This window comes from Propithecus coquereli, unplaced genomic scaffold (assembly GCF_000956105.1).
Source record: "Propithecus coquereli isolate 6110/MARCELLA unplaced genomic scaffold, Pcoq_1.0 Scaffold1, whole genome shotgun sequence".
Taxonomy (NCBI): domain Eukaryota; kingdom Metazoa; phylum Chordata; class Mammalia; order Primates; family Indriidae; genus Propithecus; species Propithecus coquereli.
In genome coordinates this window covers 4,897,044-4,923,386 of record NW_012133857.1, presented here as the reverse complement: position 1 = coordinate 4,923,386, position 26,343 = coordinate 4,897,044, and positions in this window count along the sequence as shown.

Below are 26,343 nucleotides of genomic sequence, written 5' to 3'. Positions count from 1 at the left end.
ATGGTCTCCTGCTTGTGGCATTACTGATGTGCTTCTGTCTCCACGGTGGGCCCTTGATTGTGGGAGAGGCATCAGCTCTTTTGGTGGCCCAGTTATTCATTTGGCTTTGGGAGTTAGTTCAGAGAGCTCAACCTGTTTGTTGAGTGCTTCCAGTGATCCTATAATATAAGCTGTAAATACCCTGTAACAATTCATTCCTGGTTAGCCTGATGAGAATAGATCTTATTCTTTGCAACCAAAGCCTGGCTAACAGGAGGTCAAACCCTTGCAGGGTGAGACTTAACGACTGCCCAAATCAACTCCTCCACGAGGGGGATCACATTTTGTGTGCAGGGGTCTTGCCAAGGCCAGGTCAGGTACAGCTTTGGTCTTTGCTGCTAGGGAGCCCAGAGACAAGACTGTTTGTGGTCGGTGGCACATGAGTAGCCCAGGCATGTTCTTCCCTGGGTTCAGGGATGGGTGGGGCATGGCCAGGGAAGCCTCATGAAAAGGTAGCCCCTGAACTGAACTTTAGTTAATGAGTTGAGGCTAGAGAGGCAGCAGGAAGGAAGAGAGAGGACATGGAAGGTGGGCAGGATGGTATGAATGGCATGCAGAGGTGGGAAAATAAATGTTGGCCAGATCCTGGAAAGCCTTGAATGCTAGGAGAAGGATGTAGTAATATTTTACTCTTTAAGCAATGGAGAGCTGCTACAGCTTTTGAGTAGGAGTAATGTGATTAAAGCTGTGCCTTTTTTTTTTCTCCCTCTCTCTTGAGGATAAAGAAAGCAGTGTTTACATGATAAGATTTTGGAGTGACTGAGGTTGTTTTATGGTGTGGGACTGAGACTGAAATATTCTTAACGTGGCCTGTTATTTGGAACTTCAGGAAGTGGGACCCATGGGAAGCTTAGCATTGGATAAATCTTTTCCGGAAGATGTCAGAAGAGCTACCCCAGTCCCAGGAACAGGACAGTCTATGCTGTAGCTATTGAAGAAGAAACGAAGATTCCTCCCAGGTTCCTGAGAGTGATCCTCAGGTTAGGGTTGTGTAGAATGAAAACATCTGAAAAAGATATTTTGCAACATTGACTCCTTTAAGTAGCAAAGTGGGAGAGATGTGATTTCAGGATTTTACCTTCTCTGAGGCAACAATGAAAGCCTGATTGCGTTGTTGGAATTTTGTATTCTCTAAGAACTGTAATTTTTGTGTGGAAACTTTATAATGGTGAAGGGAGTATTAGTTTCATTTTTATCTTGCTGGATGGGGCTGAGTCTCCTGCATGGCCTTCCCTGATATGCTAGGCTGAATGATGGATGTAGCTGGGATACAGGATGGGGGCACATTGTCGGGTGGTGGACTTTGCTGTTCAGTCAGTGGCCTTTCTTGATACATTGCAGAAATTTTTGGAAGCAATTATAAAAGAAGCATTGCTTCTGGAGTAAAATTATCTGAAGAGGAACCACAAGAATGGAGAAAGACATGTCCCTGGTACTTTGTGGATTTTCTCCCCAGAGGCAGACAGTCTGGTTGTGATTGGTGATAGGCCTGTCTACTGAGCCTGATGGTTAACAAAAGCAAAAAAGCATTGGAATGTGGGTTTCGAAGGGGAGAAATGTGTTCATGGGATGGCATCTCACCCATTTTTATTCCTTCCCAGTGGAGTTTTCCCAGTGTTTTAACAATCTAATTGGTTACGCTTCAGAATGCTGATCAGACCATGTGTACTCATGGACAAGTCATACCGTTTCCCTTCTGTGATGCAGAACTGGTAAACTGAGTCAGACCCCTTTCGTATGTTGACAACTCCTTCTCTACTCTTGCTTTGAGTGGGCAAAAAAAAAAGAAAGAAAGAAAAAACTCAAACAAACCCAGTGGAAGTGGCTTGGTTGTATAAGCAGGGCGTTGCCAACATTTCAATCCCAAATCAACTCAAACTAGAGCTAAGGAAGCTAACTGCACAGTTGTGCAGGCTCAGCCAACTCTCACAGGGACCCTATTCATTGGCTGAGGGCCAAGGATCAGGAGACACTGATTTCCTTTCTCCCTCTTTGACTCAATCAACTGTCATCTTTGAGGCAATCTGTGCTACCCATGGTTGGTCCCACTTCCATGTTCAAACTAGACATATGCATCCCATCTTGGAATTATCATGTTATTATAATATGTGGAGGAATTGGACTTCCCAGGTACCTTTTTGGTGTCTGTGAAGTCCTTTCTTGGACACCCTGATGACAGCCAATTTTGTTCAAGGCATGCATAAACAACATCAAACTTCTGTGATCAGAAAGGTATGGACTAGACTTAGCTCTTCTATTTTTTCTTATAGATCCCAATGATGTTAAACTGAACTACCTATTTTTTCACTATCCTTGTAATTTTTCTTTTGTGTTTTTTAGTGCCAGACTGTTTTTCTGGGTTATTGTCTACTTGTTTCACAAATACTTTTTAAACCTGAGCATACAAATGCATTTCATGATCATTTTGGTCCTTGTCACTGTACTCTCCAACCTCCTGTTTAGGGGGAGGTCCACTTGCCTTGATTCTCCCCTAAGGCTGTTTCCTTCTTCCTCTTGTTTCCAGGCAGTTGGAAGAGTAAGTACACATGTTCATTCATTCTTCAGTCATGTGAACTTGTTTCTTCAGCCTTGGAGGCTGGGCTGGGAAGAGTTTTGTCTTGAGCTCAGAGGGAGAAAGACATCTTCATTCTTGGCACTTGGCCATATTCCCCAGTTCCTTTGCCAGAAAGTTATGTAAACAACAAAGCAGTACTTTGTTTCCCCCTTGCTCCTTGTGTACAATGGCAAATGTATCTCAGCAAACTCATTGGGAGGAAGGTAGAATTTGGTATTTCTGGTTCCCTATCTAGATGTCATTCAAATCCCACCACTGTGTTTGGCCTAGCACTGAGCTGGGGATGGATTGTGGTAGCAAGGAGCAGAGAAGCAGGAGACCATGGATGATCCCTGAGGCGTGTAGTGCTGAGGGTCTGAGCTGAGGTCATGGCAGTGGGGGAGGAAGAGAAGGTGTGACGAGAAAGACAAGAAGGAGGGAGATGTGGCAGATTGGTGATAAAATCTGTCCTCGAAGGATGAGTAAGCAAAAAAGTCAGAAACAGGGTGAAGGGATAAGTGAAAATATAAATGATTAGGATAACAACAACAACAACAAGAACAAAATGAAATAAAGAAATGTGGTTAGAGGAAGATAGGAATTTAAGAAACTGTAAAAGATATCAAAAAGCAGTTTCGTAGATAAGACTTAAAAATTCCACTTGCATGCCTAATTTTCCTTCCCTTGGGCACTGTGCACAGCTTCCTCCACGGAGGCTGACATGTGTTTGGGGAAATTGATGCTACTTGGTCCATGTGAGGGAGGTCTTGGAAAGGAGCTGGGCCTTGTGCTTTCAAAAGCCTTAACAACTGACCAGGCCAATTACACTGAGATTCATATGGTTTGTGTGATCTCAGTGCCCTCAACTACCCCAAAGTAATGCTGCAGCTTGCACCTCATCTTCCTCATGATGCTTTCAGGCGATTCCTCCTGTCTTGATTTGGGTTCCTCTGAAAGCAGAGCCTGAGATAAGGGCCAAGGAAGCAGGAGTGAGGGGTAGGGAAGGAAGGTAGAGAAGAGGAGAAACTGGTATACAGGTGCTTTGCGAAGGTTGCTGTTGTGGTGACCAGACTTGAGTGTCTGGGACCCTGGAGAAGGCCAGAAGACCTCCTGGGACTGCCCATTAAGAGAGGAGGCCAGAGTGTCATCCCATATGGATGGTCCCATAATCCAGCAACTGAAGGGTTAATTCCTGGCCAAGCAGGTCTCTGCTCTGGCTCCAAGTCTGACCTGATTGGCTAGGGCCTATGCCCCATCGATTGTGAAATATTTTGCATATTGCCCCTAATTGTAATCATCTGCCCACATATCTGTTTTTGTCACCAGATCAGTGTGCCTTCAGGCAAGGACTGTTTTATTTACTTTTATGTCTCCATCGCCCAGTGCAGGGTATCACATTTAGCAACTCAGTACTAGAAACAGACGTGGTGTCAAAATGAAAATATCCATTTAACACCAAGGTTAACCAAAGCATGGGCTAAAATCATACACTGACTATTGTGAACATGGCTTAAGACAAAATTGAACAGTGAATATTTCAAGTCTTACTTTAACCTTGGACATAATCTTATTCTAAACTGTAACCTAAATCTATTATAAAGCTGGGTTCTGAAGATAAATATCTTGCAAACTTTGGTTCTTTGCCAGTGTATTTGATGTCTAGAGATGACCCAGATTTGTTCAGAGATAAGTCTGGCAAATTCTAGTGGTTTTTCAAAATGAGAAATACTGTTTTGGATCATAAATAAAGTATATGATGCGAAGTAATGTGTTTTTTTTCTTTTGTTGTTCTAATCTGAACTGGAAGGCAATTCCAAAAGATGAAGTATGAATATATTTGGAGCCATTGAGGATTTGTTAAAAATAAGTGTACAGCCTCCGAAGGTGACTACTTTGAAAGGACACACTTGTTTGGATGTTTAAGTATGTTTAATATGATTAGTCATGTGATATTATGACCATAAATCGCCTCCAGGTGAACATACACAACACGTCCGAGTGCTGAGATGCATCACTGTCTCCCTCCGTGGCTAAGCGGATTCCGTGTTTAAGAAGTGACCAGCTAGCACGAGGAGGGCACAGGCATCATGGGAACACAGCCTGTTACCCATTTTCTCACTTTCAAAACTACTAAGTGTCACCTACTTTGTCTTTCTATCCCATTGAGAAGGTGGCTGGATATATGCTCCGGCATAAATAAGAATGTCATAAGTCAGTAGGCTGTTACATATTCCAGAACGTAGAATGACTCAGAAACTCCAACCAGTATATGCTACTAAAAGAGAAAGAAAAGAGCTAGTTGTATTTATTGGGGAGAAAACTAACCCTCCAAAATTCAGTTATCAATATAATTAGACTTTGGGTCACATGAAAGCAGGTAGAACTGCTGCTCCTCCATGCTCTGCTCTCTTGGAGGTTCAGCCTGGCCAGAGACTCTTATTCCTTTAAATCAAGGTTTACCAAGCTCAGCACTCTTGACATTTTGGGTGGGAGAATTCTCTGTTGTGGGGGCCGTTCTCTGCATCGTAGAACGTCCAACAGCATTCCTGACTTTTATTCAAGGGGCGGGGAGTGATGCCAGTACCAACACTCCCCTGTCCCTTGTGACAAACAAAAATGTCTCTAGACATTGCTAAATGTCCCCGGGCTGTGGGGGGGGAACCCCATCCCCACCCACATTAAGAACACTACTTTAAATGGAGGACAAAATCCTCAGCATCTCTTCTGAAGATGACGTGAATAAATGCCATGTCTTCCGCAGCAGTGTGAAGCATTCTGCAAATGGTGTGGTTTTGTGAGATGTTAGGGGGAGCCCAGGCTTTTGTACCCAGAAGCCCTCCCAAGCATGATTTGTGGTGAGAGGCTGCATTTAGCTGGAGTTTCCTAGTCTTCCGTGATTGTAGCGTGGTTTAAGGAAGGAGCACAGACTTCAGTGCCATGTGCTTCTGGGCTCAAGTCCTGCTCTGTGGATAAGTTACCTAATCTTTCCAAGTGTAGGTTTTCTCTGCACCTGAGCCAGTTGTAGCTGACAGAGCTGGTTCTCTGCTCAGATCCCTTAGAGTCCCCTTCACATTTCTGTGAAGTGGTTACAGTGGTTGACACTGCAATCAAGAGAACCTAAGTTTCTTGACTCTTCTCTAAGACTTTGGAACTGATTCTCTAGCGGTTGAGGTAAGTATCAGTCACTCCATTTGGAAGATGTATCTTACTTTCTTGAGACTCAGAGAAATCTTCATTTTGATCCTTGAAAAGTTTTCTAGAACCTGTGTTAAACCAGCAACAGGATTGTGTATTTCCAGGCATGAGTAATATATTATCTGGTGGACCCAGGCAATTCCTGAGTGGGGCTGATTTGAATAGGGTACTCCTTGGGAGCAGAAAATGGACCCAAGTCTTTTCAAGGCTAGTTTTGTCTACAATGCTAGGAATTGACTCTGGCTCATCATTTACAACTAGAACTATGTGACCAATCTTGTTTCCTTCTTTGCTTAGATTACCAGGATGTCTTGAGCAACTGTGTAGTACTTTATTGAGAATTTTTCCTCAAGCCCATGTATCCTATTCTAATTTCTACTTTTTCCTGTTTCTGCTGTGTATTGGACTAAATTATATGCATTTATTATTATCAGCTTCATTCCCTTTGTGGACAAAGCCTGGGTAGGAATAACACGGCCTCTCCAGCTATTGGCTGGGTGTTCTCAGGAAAGACATTCGATTCTCTGTGCCTCATTTTTCTATAAAATGCCCTACCGACTTCACTGGGTAATTTTAAGGGTCAAGTGAATGAATGTGCATGAGAGGGATTTGTACAGCAATATAATCATGCAAAGTATTATTACATGTTGTAGCAGCAGCACGATTAAGAGTAATAGTTGGATGAGGCACAGGCAGATTTTACTTTAGTTCTGAACTTCAGCCAAGCAAAAGGAAAGGAAAACCAGAGACAGAGGTAATATTTCCACACTGGGGAGAGAGCAGGACCTTCGGCTTTGGGCCTTTCTGAATTCCCGTTGCCTTTTGTTGGCTCTGGTTGCTGCAAAGCTATTTGGTCAGCCTTTCCCACTGTGAGTGCCCACCCTGTGTTATAACATGTCTGGCTTGCACCTTGAGGAATTACAGTTTGCATGGCAACACATATCCTCTCACCCCTGCCTGAGAACTTGGGAAGGCCTGAGCAATGGACCCCACGGCTTCTTTGCACAAAGGGTCAAAGCTGGGGGAGGCTGAGCCATGCACCTGGGAGTTTGCCTGACTCCGCACTCCTTTGTTACCCTGGTGTCTTGTTGGAAACTTGAATACTTGGGGAAAGAAACAATTTTAAGGACGTCTTTGCTTATATAGAGTTCATCCCATTTCATCTAAGAAAGCCTTTTCTCTTATCACACAATAAAATCTCTGGGAGAGAGTTCTCTGCCTGTATTTTCCCAGGGATAAAAATATCATGCTTGTCTTTTAAATAACTTTAGGGGAGATTTTTCTCCTTTAGTCAGTTTTGTCTCAAGTATTGGTGTCTCTCTGGTTTTGGAGATACGCTCCCAACAATGTGGATGCTCCCCAAGACCTCTCTAGATCCAAGACTGCCACAGGACATCTAAGGAGAGGAGAGCAGTCCAAGGAGTGCCAGGGGTGAGCTGGTTAGGGACAGCAGTTTGGGGACAGAGAAAAGTCCAGAATTCTTTATAATCATTTACAATCCAGCCATCTCTCCTTAGGGAGAACTGGCCTTTGCTGGCCACAGCAGAACGGGATGATGGGTATCTGACTTAGCAGCCCTTTGGTTGAGTAGTCTTAAGGATCTATTCAATGTTTATTTGGCAGGGGGTGGGGAGAGGTGTAGAAAGAGGTTGATTTTATAAAGTAAGAGTTTTACATAAAGAATGGTGTATTTACTTATTCATTCCTACTGGATTAATAGTTTGAAGAAATTCAGCAAAAATATTGCCTGCTTTTCTGAGGCTCTTCTTTTTAAAGAAATTAAAGTTTCTCACAAAGTAAATTCTGCATACTGAAAAAATCAATAGGTTAAAATTAATCCAATAGGACTATAAGGCTTAAAATATTAATATAAAATAGAAATTTTTCATATGCACCTCTCTGCCTTGCCCCCAAGTACCCAAAGGCAAATAGTTTTACCTCTTACTTGTTTCCCATTACATAATATGCATATTTATTATTATAATTGTTTTATGCTATTAATATCTCTTTTTATTTATTTTTATTTCAGCACATTATGGGGGTACAAATGTTTATGTTACATATATCGCCTCTGTCCCGCCTGAGTCAGAGCTTCAAGTGTGTCCAGTGCACATTGTCTGGGGGATGGACAGGCTTGATATTTGTATGCTATTTATTAACTTCTTTTAAAATAGCATCCTACTACCACTTATACTGTCCCTCCCCATCAATCTCAGTATAGTTAACATCACAACTTTTAGTTAATCAGATCTGTGTTACATTATTAAGACTATGACAATATTGCTCATTGTTAAATCAAGTAGTATAGTATAATTAGGTTCCATTCTTGAAAAAATACTTCATTTTTTTCTTTGCTTAGTTTTCTGTATAGTATCCAAGGCATTTCTCCCATCCCTAATTCATGCCCAGTACTTCTACAGATCTGTCAATCTTTTATTAACATTTCTGTCAAATATATCAAGTAATCTATCATCCCCCTGCCCAGAAACCTCCAGATTGATGTTCTCATCTTTCTGTCCTCACCTGTTGTGGTTTCTCTTTGGGACTGGTGCAGATCTGTTTTAATGGCAATTTCTGTCCCTGACTTCTCTGATTTACCTCCTGCTTTTTCTGTTTCTCAGTTTATGTTTTCATTTTGTTGAAAATTATCCTCCAGCAGCTTCCTAAGAAAGGATGGATGGGGGATAAATTTTTTTGAGTCATTGTATGTGAACTGTCTTTATTTTATCCTCATACTCAATTGAGAGTTTGTCTGGAAATAGAATTTGAGTTTGAAATTAATTTCACCCTAGAACTGAGGCATAACTCCATTGCTTTCTAGCATTCGTAATGCTGTTGAGATGTCTGATGTAATTCTTTGTACCTTTGTATTCTTTGTAGGGTTTTGTTGTTGTTGTTCTTTCTGGAAATTTTTAGACTACCTTTATCCCTGCTGTCTTGATATTTGATGATGAAGTGCCCTGATGTGAGTCTTTTTAAATTCATTCTCTGAGGTCCACAGTGGAATCTTTGAGTGAGTTCTCTATTCTTAGAAATTTTATTGTATTGTTTATTTGCTAATTTTTTCCCTTTTCTTTTTTCTTTTGAAGATCCAAATAGTTAGATGTTGCAACTTTTAGACAAGAGTTTTTCACATTTCAGGTTATATCCCATTAGAAGGTCAGAAAACAATTTAGTGAGTTATAACAAGCATTAAAAAAATGAAATAGAACAGAATAAAATAGAAAATTTTAATTTGCGTATGTGATGGTTAATTTTATGTATCAACTTGAATAGGCCAAGGAATACCCAGACAGCTGATAAAATGTTATTTCTGAGCGTGTCTATGAGGCTGTTTCTGGAACAGATTAGCATATAAATCATGAGTAAAGAAGATCTGCCCTCACCGATGTGGGCAGGCATCACCCACTTCATTGAGGGTCCTGATAGAACAAAAAGGTGAAGGAAGGGTGAATTCTAACTCTCTCTTCTTGAGCTGTGATATCCCTCTTCTTCTGCCCTCAGACATCAGAGCTCTTGATTCTCAGGCCTTTGGATTCCATGAGTTATACAAGTGTCCTCCCCTTCCCCCAGGTCTCAGGTCTTTGGCCTTGGACTGGGAGTTATACCTTGGACTGGGAGCTCCCTTGGTTCTCAGGTCTTTAGATTTGAACTGAATTACACCACCTACTTTCATGTTCTACCACTTGCAGATGGGATACAATGGACTTCTCAGCCTCTATAATTGGGTGAGCCAATTTCCATAAAAAATAGCCTCTTATATATCTATGTATGTCCTATTGGTTCTGTTTCTCTGGAGAACACTGACTGAATGACTAATACAGCATATCATGTAACAAGTATTAGTACTGTATGTATCTATGTGTAGTGGGTTTCAATGTAATAAGAAATGCATTTATTACTATGAGCCATGGTTAAAAAATGTTTATGCAGCACTGTAGATTGCTCAATTTTCTTATCCTTGCTATTCTGTTATCTATTTCTTTGCCTTCTTGTTTTACTTTCTTCCAACCCTTCTACTGAATTTAAAATTTTGGTTATCAGGTTTTTAATTCCTAGGAGCTCTATTTGCTATTTATTCCTTTTCCATTGTACCCCTGGCCCTCACCACTCCAGTGTGTGCTGGCCTGAATTCCAGCTGACAGAGTCTGTGTTTCTTTTCCTAAAGGCTTTCTCTGGTCACCGAAGCCCAATTGACCCATCCACAGGATAAGTTAGACCTGCCAGGGAATTAATACTCCGTTCTTCTTCCACTTGCCAACTCCCACCAAAGACTATAGGAGTTGGTATGAAAATACCCCAGCTTATCTGAGAATAATATGAGGCCTATGTTTTACATGGTTTCTAATTTTCTCTAGGAGTTAAACTCTAATGACCCATAGTGGTAACTGGTCAACAACACAGCTTTTATTGGCTGCTCTTCCTTTTTTGTCTGACTTCCTCATTTTCCTTTATTTCAAAATAAACTATTTGTACTTGAATTTTTGTCTCAGGGTCTGTTTCTTGGGGACTTACATCTGACCAAATTACTAGGTGATGCTTCTCAGCCTCTCAGGGGGATTTGCTTTATAAAATGTTGCTTTGAAGAAGCTCTGTCTCCCTGGAAAAAGTCTGCTCCATCCCTGTAGGAGCAAGCAAGTTTTAGGTTTGGGCCTTACTGCATGGGTATTTCTGATCAAAGCCAGGATACGGCCTCATGTGTGGAGATGAAGTTGACAGCTTGTTCCACCAACACATGAGGCCTGGACCATGTGAAGAAGGGCCTTGTTCCAAGTGATGATAATGCTTGGCACAAATTCGATTCACCCCAGTATATCCTCACCTTCTGTCAGGGATCAACCTTGGCACCTCCACACCCACCAGTCCATTGGCAAACCCCGAAGACAGATGGGTCTCCCAAGGACTGTGGCCCTCGACTTTCTAGTTCATGTAGAACCCATCACAGTGGCCTCAAGAAGCAAAACAGTTCAGGCTTGGGAGTGGGAGACCATCAAAAAATAATTAATCATGAGGTTATTATTTATTGGCCCTTTCAGGGTTAATCGTGGGAATTAAAAAGGGACATGTGTGGCTGAGAGCCCTGCTGTTTATTTTAATAGCTGTCTTACATCTTGAGGGGAAAAATAGTGAAAGAGCTGAGCTGAGCTGGAATAAACCCAAGTTTGGCTTTCAGCCAAATGTAGCACGTGGTGTTCTGGGGAGCTGGCTGGCAGCACTGAGGAGGACTGAGATGGGGCAGGAAGGAGTCCCAGGTGAGAGGTGTGGGTAGATGATTCCTGACCACTGAGGTGACCTGTATCAAGGAACACCTCCCTCTGTGTGGTCTGTTGACTGCCTGCCTAACAAGAAATCTTGACTACCATATTTCTTTTGACTATTTTGTTTCTGCCTCCTTCCTTTTACTGTTACTTCTCCCTCCCAGTGCAGAAGTGATCCCTCAGTTCAAATACTGGAACAGTCTGACATTTGATGAATGTTGTTTTCCTGTGATCTGTGTAGCTGGGTTCTGTGGGTCTCAGCTCGGTGGCCAGATGACAGCCAATTCCTGGGAAAAGCAGGGTCTTTATGCTGGGGGGTCGGAGCTGGGGAGGGGGCACTAGAGGCCATTTCTTTTGTGTCCAGGGCAAGAAGTACTTCCTGAGAGCAAAGACAAGTTTTGCCACCCTGAGGAGTGTACCTGTGCCCCCAGGGAGGTAAAGACAGGATGTTCCAGTCAGTGCCAGTGCTGAATCCTGAACAAGGAGAATAAAAACCCAGCTTCTCTCCCACAACATCCACGTGGGTGTTGGGGGTGACTGAGCCTTTTATTTGAGGGAACAGATATGGCATGCTACAGCCACCATCTCTGTGAAGATACACATCCTAACCTCCCCTTTGCACTGAGCTCACCTAGTTCCTTCAGCCTTGTCCTTGGGATCTGCCATGGAGGGACTCAAGCTCATGGGAATGGACTGTGAGGCCCTCAAGAATCAGTCAAAGCAACTCTTGCTGGTGGTTAACCTGGAATTTTCGCTAGTAATCCCATCTCCTGGGATTCATGCTCATCTTGTTCCCAGTCTCTAGGAGGCGTCTCCAGCTCAGGCTCAAGGGACCTTATGGCTGGTGCCTGCCCAGCCTGCCTCCTGTAGCCTTCACACACCCTCTTGCCTCACTCTTGCTAGCCCTTTGGCCACCCATGTCCCCCTCCTGTCTTTCTCTGATAGTCTTTTGAGACGTACTTCTCCAGTGTGCTGCACTCAACCCAGCCTGTCTAACTCCTTTGGGCTCTTTGTAGCCCATGGAGCCTTCTGCCCTGCAACCTGAGCCTCAGGAGACTGCTGGCCATCCATCAGGGAGAAGGTGTGGACAATATTTGTACAGGGAGATCACTCAGTCACTTCGTTCCACCACCAGTTCATTCTACCTCTATTGCCCCCAGCAACTCCCAATGCACTGAGAATCCCTTACTGAGGAGTTGTCCAGCTGCCTTGCCTGTGTTTTGCTTCCTTATTCATTGTGGCTCCTTTGTAAGGGTTCCTTTTCTTTTTGTGGGGAGGGGTTCAAATTCTCTCTTTTAGGAGGAGATATCCTTCTGGTGTTATTTTGGTTGTAACTTGCCTTTCTTAAAAATAAGGATCCATGTCTTTGCATTTCTCTACTTGAGGCAAAGAGAGGGTAATCAGTATTAGTCCCTGAGCCTAGAGCTTTAGGACATCTAGGACACGGAAATATAGGAATCTTTTACCTATGTTAGCCATCCATTGCTATGTACCAAACAATGCAAAGATTGGTGGCTTAAAACAACAACCATTTATTTAGGTTATGGTGCTATGAGTCAACAATTTGGGCTGGGCTCAGCTGAGTGGTTCTTCTGATCTTGGTTGACATACTCATGAGCCTGTGGTCAGCTGGCAAGTTCACTCAGGAAATATTGTTTCCTTCACATGTCTGGTGGTTGGCTGGCTGTTGGCTTGCCTCTACGTCATGTGACCTCTTATCTTCCAGCAGCTAGTTCTGGTTTCATGAATTGGTGAGTGGACAGGCTTCAAGGAAAATGAGCAGAAATATACAAGGCCTCTTTTGCCTGGCTCAAAACTATTTCATTGTCACATTTTCTGCTTGTTGGTTAAAGCAAGTACAGGGCTAGCATAGATTCAACAGGAAAGAATAGAGGGTCTGGAAAGGTACATTGCAAAGGAACATGGATAAGGGAAGGGTGGGGAATTGTGCCAGTTTTGCAAATAATCTACTTATTACACTATCTCTGCACTACTCTTTCTCTTCAGAAGAGGCATGGTGATAGTCAAGCAGCACTGTTCTTTAGGTCCAGAATTTTCTACATAGGCTCCCTTTCCACCTCCAAGCTATGGTCCCTATAGTGCAAGCGGTGGGTATTGGGGGAGTGGATGATATGGAACCTCCTGTGCATCAGCACCACAGGGATCCCAGAGTGAACTAGGCTGTCCCTGGAGAGGCTGACGGCCTTCAGGGGATGGAAATAAATTAAACGAATATTTCAAAACAATTCCCCAGGCATTGTGATAATATGAAGTCAGGAAATAGTGCAGGCTTCCCGCACCCACCATTTTTTGGGCTTACTATTTTGAAATAATTTCAGATTTATAAAAAAGTTATACGCGGGAACTCTATGTACTGTTAATTTGACTTCCCTTAATGTTAACATTTTGCATAACCATAGTACAATGATAAAAACAAAGAAATTAACATTGGTATAACCCTATTAACCAATCTACAGAGTTTATTCATATTTTGCTAATTGTCCTACTAATGTCCTCTTTCCAGTCTAAGATTCAATCCAGGATTCCACATTGCAGTTAGTCGTTGTGTCTCCTGAACTTCCTTTAATCTGTGAAAGTTTCTCATTCTTTTCTTGCCTTTTATAACTGTGACACTTTTGAAAAATATCAGCCAGTCATTTTGTAGAATGTCTCTTCATACAGATTTGTGAGATACAATGTCAGCACGTTTTATGGTTGGTGATACTAACTTTGATCATTTGGTTAAGGAGGTGTCTGTCAGCTTTCTCCACTATAAAATTCTTGTCTTCCCTTTGTAATTAATAAGTATCTTGTAAGGAAATACTTTAAGAGTATGAAGATATCCTATGCTCAGAGTAAATTTGTCCACTAGTTTTAGCATCAGTGTTGGATTATTGCCTACAACCATTTAAATGTGGTGATTGCCAAATGGTAATTTTCTATTTCCATCATTCCTTGTACATTTTTATTAATTAGAATTCTATAAGGAAGAGCTGTCCCTTCTCAGTCACTTATTTATTTATTCAATTATTTATTTACATCAGTGTGGACTCTTGGATATTTACTGCAGGTAATGGAGTACAGTCCATTACTATCATTATTTTGTTAGAGGAAGCTCTCTCGAATGGTAAGGAACCACACAGTGTCTTGCTGATCCATAAAGTGCTGGTCACTTCCTGCAGAGTGTGAGTCCTCAAGGGCAGGGCCTGGGTCACATGTATGTCTGTGTCTCCCAGGCCTTGGGCTCTGCATGATGCCTGGCACATTATGCTGAATGAATGAATGAATAATGATTTTAGTGCCTTGAAGTGGAACAATAATAAGAACTCTAGAAGCCCTAAGCTTCAAAAGGTTTATGGTGCTTCTTCTCCAAGCTTAATTAGTTAAAACAAAGCAAAGCAAAAATGAAAACAAAAATACCCCAAACTATAAAATATATAAGGAAGGCCAAACCAGTTCTGAGTATTTTTTATATTGGCTACCTAGCTGTCTTTAATTTTTGGAAATATCAAAATTGTTTAAAAAGAGTTGCTGGTTACCTCTGTTTGCTAGTGCCCTGAACACATGCCGTGTCTGCCTTTTGATCGTTGGGCACCTCTTGGAGGAGCTGGGGCTGACATCACAGAGGAGGGGACACATGTGAGGTGGATCTTCAAGAGTACATAGCCATTTCACAGGCAGAAGAAAGGGAGAAGAGTATTCCAGGCAGAGGATGTAGCACATGCAGAGCCCAAAGGAGTGAAAAGGGTAACGTTTTGGCCAATGGTCAACAGCTCCATGTAGAGGAAGGCCAGGGCATGAGACTTGAGTGGGAAATAATAGGTAGGAAGTTGGAAAAAGCCTTGAATGTCATATTAAGGGATTTGGACTTGATCCTACAGGTAATGGGGAACCAAAGCAGGTTCTAAGTTGGGCACTGATAACATACATTCATTTATTTAAGAAACACTTATTGAACATTTACCACCTGGTGATACAATTCTGGAAAAGACCCAGTCCTGGTCCTCATGGAGCCAGGAGGGAGAGAATGTCAGTTGATATACAACAACCAGAGTTTCTATGAAAGATCCACGCATGGGGATGAGACTGATGGCAAAGGTGAACTGGCAGGGAGGTAGGGAGGGAGTAACTTATGTCCTTCCTCTTTCCTGCCCTGCTTTGCTTGGGCACACTCCAGGTCCACAGGTGACAGAGAAAGGGAGTAAGGATGGCTCAGTCTTCCAAAGTCCTGCAGGCGATCTGAGGTGAGAATGGGGCCTTCAGTCCAGGCCACTCTTTCTACAAACAGGAGAAACTCCTCCTCTATAAAAGCTCTTATCACTATGGTGTTGGGGCAAAGACTCTGGGACTTCATGTGGCTTGGTGCCCAGAAACTCAGGAGATACCCAAGTATAGGAGGTTTGGTGTAGTAAGGGCAGTGTTTATCTGCTAAATTTAGATTCCTGTTCTTTATTTTGAAGCTATAACCCCCAAACACAAATGATATAGGTCATTGATGTTTGCTGTGGGTGCCCCATCCTTATCCCCTCTAGCTTATCATTGCAGTGTACCTCCAACAGCCAGCACCTGCATCTCCTTGCTGGAGGCGTTCCCTGTAGACAGTGTGTACAGGCTCAAAGAGCCAGAGAACTCATGCCCTCCCTCCAGTGGTCCATGACCAAAGGCTGGCAGGAGTAGATAGACAGACACTCCAGCTTCCTTGCCCTTTTGTGTAATAACTCTGAGGTGTGTTCTACACAGCCTCCCAGAGTTTCCTCGCGGGCAGGGGGGTTAAGCTCCAGTTGCCCACAGCAACCATACCCTTTGTTGGCTCCGTCCCTCCTGTCTCACTTCTGATTCCTCTACACGTGTTTCTGGAATCCCCCCGAGATAAACTACACCCACGGGAATCTTGGCTTCGGGATCTGCCTCTGGGGGACCCACATTAAGATGACATAACATATGGTGTATTTGAGAGGAAGCATCTTGTCATTTGCACGACTACGTACACCGCCCGGGCTTACCTCTTTTAGTGTGGGAATGAGCTGCTGTCAGTAGGGGCACAGTCAGCCAGGGTGGCTGCCACCAACCCCTCTCCATTTCCACTTTTTGTTGCCACCTTTATCCCTTGATATTTGTCAAATGCCACCCCCGACTCTGGAGCCCCAGGAAGGGAGCTATCACATCAGAGGCTGAGCTCAGACAGGGTCTGCTTAAAACAAGCAGGACTACCGGAGAAGGAACCCACAGCTCATCCTTTCTCAGTTGCTTCCTTGTAAATAGCAAGGAGCAGCTTCACTTTTTTTTTTTTTTTTTTGGCAGTCTAATCACTAAGAACTCCTCTCTGGTGGTACTTTTTTTAGAGTATAATAGAAGGTGTGATATCTTGTGAGAGGCGCCAGAATCACTTGGAGAATGGCAGCTCTGGGATTGAAGGAGGAGGTGACAAGTTCCTGGGAATATTAAAGATTAACACCAAATACTTTGTTGCTATTTAACTCTCTGACGATTCATGTTGCTGAAGCGGAAACAGAACATTTCTTTCCCTCCCTTCTGTTTATTCCTTCCCTTCTCTGTTCTGGGGATTCAGAAGCTGAGGATGTCAGATGCCAACTCCTTAAGGGCTGAAATGGTTTTATATAATAACGGAGAGGGGGAGCCTATAAAATGAAGAAAGAATCTAATTCAGTGCTTAGGCTGCAATGGGAACTGGAAGCGAGGGGGGAGCATTCTTAAAAATAGCTCACTCAGAGAGAAGAATGCAGCTTGTCTCCCAGCGGCAGGCGCAACCCTTGGGTGAATTATAGGAACCTACTGTAGGCCTTGTGCGTTCTCTTTTGAAATGTTGATCGTGGCTAAAAGGAGGCGGTTGAATGGAAAGCTGCTGGTGACTGACACTCCGGCAGTCCTTGGCGCTGGAGGAGCCTGCCAGGCCTCCCTTTGCAGCCCGCTCAGGCAGCCTGCGTCTGGGATGCCTGTGCCCTGTTCCCTCCCACTGATTATTGATGCAGCCCCTATTGCTGAGCTCCAAACCCTTCCCAGAGGTACACACAAGTCTCTAAAGGAGGATGGGGACAGAGCCTTGGGGCACCCAGGGAAAGTGGAGGGAGAGTTGGAGAGAGAATGAAGACAGAGGAGTGAGACAGGAGATAATGATGGAGCACCTAGGGACCCAGTGGCCCCAAGAGACATAATGAGAGGATGGCAAGGATGAGAAGAGAAAGAGAGAGAGAGAGAGAGAGAGAGAGAGTGCCATCCATATGGGGACACAAAAAGCCCACAGGGACAAGCAGCAGGAATCCAGACAGACAAGACACAGAAGGAAGGAGGAGGATCAGCGATGGGAGGAGAGGGAGGCAGCAGTTTCATCACTGGGTAATGAAAGCGAATGGGGCGCAGCACCCTCCCCCAGGCTGCAAATGATCCATGCTTCCTACATCCCAACCCCGCCTGCCCTGTGTTTACAGGAGCAGTCACATCATGTCACGCCTGATTTTGTTTTGTGGTTGTCTTTGCTTCTAATGGACAACTCCCGGGAAAAGTGGCCAAATCTAACGATTATTGCAGACTTTCACTGAAGTCCTTCAGCTTGGCAGGTGGTCACTGATGTGCCCAGGGCACCAGGGGATCTCTGCATCAGCCCCTTCTCCTCTCTGGAAGGTTTGCCTTGGATTGATTACAAATCCAAGTGTCCTATCTGCATCGCCTCAGACTCCCCTAAACTGGGCAGTGACCCCTGATTGCTCCTTCCCTGGTTGGAGATGCGTCAGAAAATATGTGTGCAGGCAGACAAAGTGACCAAGGCACCTTGCTGTAGCATCTTCCAAATCTAAACCAACAAGGAGGAGGAGGAGGGGAAGAGGGAAAGAGCTTGTCCTGCCTTCCTGCTGTCTAGCAGGACACCGTCATGGGGGCTCAAGCTGTGTTCCTGGCACCTTCCCACATCACCTTGGCACCTTCCATTCCCATAGCTGCTGACAGATTCTGACCTCAAGCACACATGTCTCTCTCTGTCTGGGGACTTTGACCACAAGAGTGTTTGGCCTGTCTAGGAGCAGCCCTAAACCAATGACTAGTGTACAAATGCCCCAGCTTCCTTGTCCCTTGGGTAGCATAACTCTGAGGCGTGTCCTACACAGTTTCCCCAAGACCCCCTGTGGGACTGAGCCCTCGTTGGTCACAGAAGTGACTGATCATTAACACCCCTATATTGTCTTCCTTTCCTTCCCTGTCTCACTTTCCCTACCACCCTACTGGAACTTCCTGGAATCACCTCCCAAATAAACTACGTGTCCTCAAACTCTAAGCTTCTCAGGGGGAATCTAGCCCCAGAAGACAGAGGCTGTGTGGTTGGAGCAATTTCCTCCCAGCTCATGGAATTCAAGGGAACGTGCGGGGCTGTGTCAGCACAGTGTAAAGCGCCACACAGGCCAGGGGCTATTTACTACGAGTTTGGTTGGAGTGGCCATTCTGGTCTGGATTTGCTAGTGACAACCCACAGAACTTGCTGGAGTTTCCACAGGGACTGTCAGATAGAAGCTGAGCTGCCTTAATGAACCAACAACAGGAAAACAAGCAAACAGTGGAAAAAGAGTAAGCACAGTAACTTTCATACTTTGACAGACATCTTTGAGAATTAAAAATGCCAATCAAATCAAAAGCCCTTGAAGGAAAGTCTGAGTGTGGAGTGTGGAGCTGACCTGTCCTGTCTTGGCCCTTTTCAAACTCTGATTACTAATTGTCACCTGGGAGGCAGATATAGGCAATAGAAACGTGCACTGTTGCTGCCTATGCCCCCAAGGAGAGTGACCCTGGGGGTCTCAAGAGAGGTGTTGGGGTGTCTGGGAAGAGTCTGCCCCTGGAGGAGACAGGCTAAGGTTGAGTCTCTGCTCCACTGTGTTCTAGTTGTGTTACACCGAGCAAAAGATTTAACCTCAGTTTCCCCATCTGTAAAACTGGAGCTGTAACCTCACGGAATGGTTGTGAAGATTAAAAACAATGTTTCAGGTATAACTTCCTTTTGTTATTCTTGCCCTCCTCCAAGGAGGAGGCCTGACGGATGCCAAGTTTAGGGTAAAAGGAATTGTGTCCTGAGCGTCCGGGCCGCACGGTCAGGCACGGAGACAGCTGGCCACCGCAGCTCCCCGCACGCAGCCAGTCTGCGTCAGTGGGCGTGGGAAAGAGACGTAAACGCTGATGGGCATTAAACACGAGTTAGACATGCCATTCCGCACCACCAACACATTTCAAAAGTGCACATCACAAGGCTCTTGTTGAAGCCCTGGCAGCCAGCCAGGGCCAGACCACAAAAGGAAGTTGTTTCCTCGCTGCAGCTCCTGGGCGGCCGGGCGTGGCCACAGCGCCAGGCACATCACTGCAGCGCGCAGCGCTCTTGGGTGCCTTCCCGCTCTCCTCTCCGTTCTTTCTCCTGCGGCCCCTGCTGTGTGCATCCCAGGTGACAATGGCCTAGCCAGCCAGGAAAATCAGCTTTCACCTGACCGTCAAATGTCACAGAAAGTCAAGTCTGTGATATTCACACAAGATCTCTTGCTCTAGCCCCCTCAGCCTCCCGGGACCCTACCTTGGATTTTCTCCCCTTAGAGTACCGAGGAAAAGGTTCTTCTATCCACGGTTGGTAGAAATCACATTCTGTCTCTATCGTTGAGGTCTGAAAGGCGGCCACAGGCCAAGAGGTAGCGGAAGGTCTGTGATGCAGCTGGCGTAAGTCAGGCCTCATTCCCGGCAGACAATCTGCAAATATTTACTGAGGGTCTGCTCTGGGCCAGCTCTGTGCCCGGGTCCGCGGGGCACACAGAGACGCCCTGTGTGAGACAAGGAGCTTATGTTCTGACTGGGAGCACCAGACTGACACACAGGAAACCGCGGGGTCCTGTTGACCCTGAGTATGCTTTTCATGCTCGGCTGTGTGGGGAGGTCCAGGCCAAACACCCAGACGCTGGTCTTACTCTCCGTGATTGGTGCCTTCTCAGAGTGCGGAGGAGGCTGTGGAAGTATTGTTGCTTTGCCCGCGGACTTCCCTGCCAGCAGCACTCAATGCGCTAAGTCCTCCATGGTTCCCCCATGACCCCCTCTGGTCCCTCTTTACTCTTGCTGAGTTTTTTTTCCCCCCCATATCTTCAGTGCCACCTGTTTTATCCCTTCAAACTAAGAGTAAAAACATTCAGAAAATGTTTGCATTGATCGATTAGCTCTCACAAGTAGCTTGCAAGGGGGTTCTGCTATTTTTGTTTTGCAGAGGAGGAAACAAGTTGAATGAGGTGAGTGGCATGCCCAGGATCCCACAGGGAGCTGACCTGCCATCCTGTGTGGCCCCTCACTCTTAGGGTTCCCACTGAGGAGTAGAGCTTGTTTAGGGTGTAAAGATACTGGCAGAGTCAGCCTTGGGCTTGGGCTTGCAAAAATGTTAGTCCATGGAAGAAGGACACTCTGAATATCACATAAATAGACTCTAAATCCAAAATGAAATGAAATGTTTCCACTCACAATTCCTATGCACCTACCATCTGTCATAGGTACCTATTTTGATAAGCATTTATATACACTTTTGTTTGCGTAGAAATATAATGCCTCAAATGATGGGACAGTAGGATGTCCTTTTTCATTTTATCTTGAGTCATTAAACTCTCATTGGCCAGACTGTGTGATTGACACTCCCTGAGGGCTTATGGCTGGTCTCTATTGCTGCTCCCTCAGTTCTACTGAGTCCATTGACCCTCTTGCTCTGCATGAAACAACATCTCTTACTGGGACTTGAGGGAGTTCAATACATAGCATGACTCTTCCCCACATGAATTCTAAACCATTGAGGCAGGTCTCTGGGTTGAGGATGTAATTATCAGGTTCTTCACCAGCAAAGCTGATGGTGGAGAATGCAGATTAGCTGTACAGCAGCTGTGGACCTCAAAATACTGAACCCCAGATTAGGCAGACTTACCTCCCAACCAGGCTTTGCTCAACCACTGCAGTTCTCCTCAGGTGCAGGCTGACCCTGCATTTGAGAAACAGGCAACAATGCAGGTTTCCTGCAGGCCACCAGAGCCCAAAGATGAAAGGACTTCTTGGTAGCTTCTTTAAACCTCACTAGATCAGAAAAGAGTACAGGGTGGGGAGAGGTCAGGGTAATCATGTGGGAAGGTCCCCTTGCCCAACAGTGCAAACATGCCAAATGAAACCTTCCCTGCACAAATGGCAAGGTCACTTGCCATAAACACACCTTTCTAACCCCACATAACTCAATTCTGGCTGTCTTGGAGACCTATCATGAGTTCAGGGGTTGAAGGTCAATGTGTTGGCAGCTGCCTGGGGTTGTTCCTTGGACAGGAATGAGAGTGTGGAGAAAGGGACCTTAACGGTCTATTACAACATTTTCCTGCACTAAGAGGCTTAGTAATATGGTAATGGTGATGGTGGTAATTTACAACAAAGGGCTTAGCACAGTGCCAGGCACATAGTAACTGCTTAATGAATATTTGCTCTTTTTAGGTCCAACGGAATGCCTTATGCTGCGATCATCATGCTTTTGTGGAACACCTTCCACTCCATTTTCTTATTTGTCCCATGATGATGTAGTGAGCTCATGTCTCGTCCTGAACATGGTATTGGGCGTGCAGTAGCTGTTGGTGTGAATTAATTTCACCTGTGAGTTCCCTCTTGACTCATAGCTGAGCTCCTTGTACTAGGGGAACAAGGGTTTGGATTGGGGAAAACAGAAGGGGATAACGTGGAGTTGTGGCTCAGTCACTGGGGGAGGGGAACCTTGAGCCTTGGAGGAAGGGAAAGGTGGTCCTAGCTAGTCAGGGATGGACATGAAAAGGAAGACAGAGGCAGCCAAAGATAAGCTTCTCCTACTTTTCTAGTTTTTTCCATGCAGAAGGAGCTCCTAGGATCCAGGAGGATCACGGACAGCTCCTGTCCTGGTCATTGTATTGAGTGACTTATGAAAAATTCTCTCTCTCTTTTTCTCCTTTCTTCCCTTATGTTCTCCCTCCCTCTTTCCTTCTCTTTCTCTCTGCCTTCCAAACTCCTGGATCTCCTGCCCTCTCTGATTTCATTAGGCTTCAGCCTTGGATCTGGCCCCTGCATTTTTTAGGCAACGAGAGCAAGTCCTGACTATGTTATGATGTTCTTTTCGACAAAACTGCCTTTTAGGTAAATACTTTTTGGGCCAATCTCACTGAATTAACTATCTGGGTCATTTGAATTTCTTCTCCGGGAAATAATTATGGCCTTTGGGAAATGTAAAGTGTACTGCAGTCCTGTGAGTAGAGAGAAAATACCAGCCTCCCTCTCCCTATGCCACCTCCTTCCATTTCTATGTGACCCAGGGAACCAAATTAGCAGTGACTCCCATCTCAGGGGCCCACTGTTGCTTTGGATCTCTCTGGGGAAGTCCCTTAGGCATTCAAGGTAGCTCTGCACGTGAGAGAGATAATATTCCTGTTACTTTTCTATGTGGCAGAGCAGTGACTTCCTCCCAAGCAGCTGAAAATTTTTTGAAAAATAACATTCTGTATATTCCCTCGCCAATTCTAGAAGCTGAAATAGAGAAGTAAGTGGTGTTTTCACCATGCTATAGTCTTGGGAGGACCACCATTTGCTTCCTGGGGCAAGGCAAGAACTAAAGCTCATAGACCTGAGTTGGGGAGCTGGGGGGTTACTGGCGGGGGTAGCTGAGTCATTTGATTATGGTTATGAAATGTAGTAGAAGAAGCTGCCGGCCCTTTCTCTGGCTGGGGGATGCAGGGAATCATGTTGGATACGAGAATGGTTCCTTTTTGTCATAAAAATGTAAGACGAGGAGACCACCATTGCCCTGCGGGAAGGCTGAATACCCTTTGGCCTGAGCAAGGCTGGCTCTTCCCAATATGGCTTCGGAGGCAGAGCTGGCAGGAGTGAAGACGGTGGACAAGTGTGCTAGGGTGTCAGAGCAAAGTGCCACAGACTGGATGGCTTAAATGCCAGAAATTAATTTTCTCACTTGGCTATGAGGCCAAGATCAAGGTGCTGGCAGGGTTGGTCTTCCCTGCGGCCTCTCTCCTTGGCTTGTAGATGGCTGTCTTCTCCTCCCTGCATCTTCACATGGTTGTCCCTCTGTGCATGTCTGTGTCCTAATCGCCTCTTCTTACAAGGGCACCAGTCCTATTGGATTGAGGCATTCCCATGTGACCTAGTTTGCCTTAGTTACCTCTTTAAAGGCCCTATCTCCAAGTACGGTCACATTGTGAGGTACTAGGGGTCAGGACTTCGACATTTGAATTTTGGAGGGACAACATTCAGCCCATGACAGCCCTCCTGGGAGGGGAGGTGGGAAGGTGGAAGTCGGGTGAGTAAAGGACAGAGGGGATGTGACTGGGGCAACCTCATGCTGCTGATGTTCAGAGGCATCAGGACCTCTCCGGTGCACTGGGTAGTTCTGATTGAGGTCCCTCGGCCAGAGGACACCAAGAAGCCCAAAGGTGAGCTCACCAAGGAGGAAGGGAGGCCTGGGCTGGTGACTCAGGCCCACCAGCAGGAACGAGGTGTGCGTGCACATGGAGCATGGGGCGAGGGCTCGAGCCGGGGGAGGAGAGCTGAGGCTGGATGTTCCTTCAACTGTGCATATGGAACTAGCTGAGCACATGACCGTGAATCAAAAGAACTGCAACCCTGGAGGCCACGCTGGGGCAACACAGGCTGTGCAGAGGGCTGTGCGAGTGAGCCCGCTGTGCACAGTTGTGCAAGCTGCACACTACGTGGTTGTGTCCTGCAGTCACGTGACTGTGTATGAGACCAGCACCCCTGGAGGTAGGCTGCGGCCGGGAGGCTAGGCACTGTGGCTCTGTCCTCAGGGGAGGAGCAGCCATGCAAGTCTGCAGGACCAGCTTTCAAAGGTGACACCATGTGGCAGCAACGGAAGCCACAGTAGGAGTGGGAGCTGAGCAGATTCTGGTTTTCTCTCCTCCAACGCATTTGGATGCAGGACTGACCTCTTAAGTCTGAGTAAGGCCCAGGAATATTGGGGCACAGAAAAAATAGAAATAGAAAAAGGAGGAATTTTCTTCCAGATAAGGAGGGAAGGAGGGGATTGAGTGATTGAAGAACAGAAGGGATATGACTGGTTTGTACCCTAAGCTGGTTAAAAGGGTCATACTAGTCATAGTAAGATCTCTTCGAAGAGAATGAGTACCTTTTTGGAAGGGGTTTTAAATATCTATGTTTTGGATTTTGGTTCAAGTTTTGACCAATTGTACATCCAAAACCATACTGTTTTATCAGCAGGGTAGGGAGTCATGTACTGGCACTTTGAGATATTGGCCTCAAGAAACTTTTTAATGATGAAGAAGAGACCCGGATTATTCAGTCAATTTTTCCCCAGGTACAAGTTGGCTGCCTTCAGTGAGGAAATCTCTGTCTTAGGGTAGGTTTCTCAGAAGTGGACCTGAGACAGGGATCCACGGGAAACTGATTTATTAAGGAGGTGCTCCCAGAAGGAAGTAGGAAGGGAGTGGGGAAGAAGGGCAGTGGGAAACCAAACAAAGACGTGGTCCCAGGCGGAGTCTCAGCCTCAGCCTTGTCCCGCAGGGTGCCCTGCAGGGTGCCCACCTCAGGGTTTGTCCTGACTTGAGGCATCTGAGCTGGGCTTTCATAGTCCCCATACAGTCAGTCTTTGGCTAAGGGCCACCTGGGAGGTTGTAAACACCCAGGCACTTCCAGCTTTTGCTCATGGGAGCAGAGTGCTGCAGGAGCCCTTAGACAGCCGGTCCTTCTAAGGGAGAGACAGGTGTGGCTGTTAGAAGCAAAGCACCACAGCAGTTGGAGGAGGGGTGCACAGAAAGTGTAGAAAGGATGCCCCGGGGTCTGGGCAGAGCTCCATCCACTGTCCCACTTCACTATTGAGCAGCTGGCATGCCTCGGGTTTACTCCTTTCTCCTGGAATTGTTTTAAGACCTGATTCAGTAGGGGAGCATGAAGCTTGCGTCAAAACCATTGAGGCTGAGGGTGGCTCTTTGACTCACCAGCTTTGTGACCTTGGGCAGGTGACTCTGACCTTCACTTTCCTCATTGGCAGGATGGGAATGGTAATTCCTCCCTCACAGAGGGTTGTGAAGATAAAAGAGGTGGTGCCTGCTAAGGGCCTGGCTCCCTGCTTGGCACACCACAAGGATGCGTGAAATGCCAACTCCCTACTGCCCCCCCCCCCAATCCCCTTCTTGGGGAAGAACCAGTTTCACCGTGTCTGCTGAAAAGTCCCTGCAACCTGCTCATTTTGTTTATGTACCGTTCTGGGGAAGGTAACAATTTAGATGGCAAATTGCACTGCCAGAGCTGGGGAGTTGGTGTATTAATTCCTGACTGTTTACTGTGACAGCTTTAAAGCTCAATATCTCAGGGAGTGCTGGGGCTCCCACTCCGCAGCGCACAGAATTGCAAAGATGCCTCACCTGGCTGCTTCCTGGCAACATCGAGCAGTTCACTGGACCGCAAGTTTCCATCATCTCTGCTCAGAGATTCTGGGAACAAGATCCTGGGAGCACTCAAAATGCTGGCTGACTTTATCCTGTTCTTCTCCCAGTAGCTCAGGGAGAGCTGCCAACACGAGGCTGGGGGAGCCCACCCTTTCCTTCTTGAGGAGCACAGACAAGTCCCTCCCCAACGCCGTGCAGTTCTGCACCAGCTGGCCGTGAAAGTGCCATCTGTGACAGTTGGGCCACAGGGGCATGCAGACCAGAGGTGACCTGGGAGGCAGCATTGATGAAGCTCCCGTCTCTCTCCTTCAACTCAGGCCTCAGGCAAACGTCCATGTTGGGTAGTATTATCCCCACACTGCAGGTTGGAATACTGAGGCTTGAACAAGCTCTCACAGCCAGTGAGAGATAGAATCCAACATTGGACTGACTCTAAAGTGGGAGACACCAGGCCACACTGCCTCTCCATGGCCCCCAGGATTGCGCAGAGAGAAGTCAGGGTCCTTCCTATACTACCCGAGGCTTTTTAAAGAGATCGAGGAGCTCCACATGTGCTTCATGCTTACATTCCCCTGTGATACCTTTTCTATCCTCTGCCCCCCTCAGAAAAATAAATTATTATAGCGCAATCTAGAGAGTGCCTTTTATTCCTTGGACACCATCCTGGAGACAGTCTCACCCTCTATCCTTAGCATATTAGAGCATTCCTTCCAAACAAATTACTTACAGTGAACAGGAGAACGAACATTTTCTTCCCCAGAATTTCTCATTATATGTAAAACGGCGCCCCTGCCTTGGGGTTGTTGGGAAGTAGCTGTGCTAAGCGGAGTGCCTGGCACCTAGTAAATCCTCA